The sequence below is a fragment of the Cardiocondyla obscurior genome, linkage group LG01 (genome assembly GCF_019399895.1).
Source record: "Cardiocondyla obscurior isolate alpha-2009 linkage group LG01, Cobs3.1, whole genome shotgun sequence".
NCBI lineage: Eukaryota > Metazoa > Arthropoda > Insecta > Hymenoptera > Formicidae > Cardiocondyla > Cardiocondyla obscurior.
In genome coordinates, this window is record NC_091864.1 from 7,945,062 (window position 1) to 7,946,063 (window position 1,002).

The 1,002-nt window shown below is 38.5% G+C and overlaps 1 protein-coding gene across 2 annotated transcripts in view; it reads left to right on the top strand.

Annotated features, from left to right (window-relative positions):
* LOC139108044 (neuronal calcium sensor 2) overlaps nt 1–1,002 on the top strand; it is a 92,218-nt gene that overhangs the window by 83,262 nt on the left and 7,954 nt on the right. The gene's annotated exons all lie outside the window — the stretch shown is intronic.

Genomic DNA, 1,002 nt, shown 5'->3' on the forward strand with positions numbered 1-1,002 from the left:
AATTCTCTTTACATCGTCACGTCACGTCACGTCCCGTCACGGAAAAGCAATCGATATTTCAATAAAAATTTGTATCTTATTTAGCAATGTTTTTTTTAATTATATATTTTTTAATTTATTAATAAACGTGATACTTAAAATGCGTTACATTTATTGAAACAGCAAGCAGTATAATGCAAACGTATTTTTACGGATCGGTAATATAGCTATAAAACGAAAGAAACTTTCGCTCGCCAGTGGTTTATCGAATGTTCATTAATCAGGTGCTGTTTTTGTATGCCCAAGTCGCGTAACCTTCGATCTTGATGGATTTAGGACGAACTCTCGTTTGAAAAACGTGACGCAGGGGTGGTTTTCGTGATTTACGACTTTATCGCGCTTATAATGCATAGTATGCAAACCTGCAGGCTCTGTTCGATTCTTTATTGGCTTTTCTTGCGTCGAATAATACTTAATAATAATAACGATTCGCGTATTATTTTTGTGCTAATAAGTTTATCTCTCCGAATTCGGCAAAATTACGTGCGTATGTGTTAAACATAACCGTGGCGCAAACTGAGATCAATACAAAGTTCCTAAAAGTTTTACATGCAGAACTTATCTGACACGCGAGAAGGTAAGTCATTAAATAAAAACTGCATCGCTCTCGTTACGTCAGCTCCACGGCTCTCCGCGAGCTATAATTGTATTATTATCTTTGAATTGTTATAAAAAGACGCTATATATAACCCACCCGTATCATTTTATTAAATTGCGGGATTGTTCGCAAATGTCAACTCGAAAACGTGGATGATCGATTAACTTTCTTTTCGAAATCATCGTGACGTATTACCGGTATCCTCGCGGACAGTTGACGCGAAAATATTATTTTCCGCCGTTGCGGATACGTCAAGGCAAAGACGATTTTTCAGCGACCGGAGGATGCGCGCGGCGGTCAGTTTAGTTTTTTAGGCGAGTCCGAGTGTCACGCGAGGAAACAAAGTGTTGTCCTTCTGTTCCCAG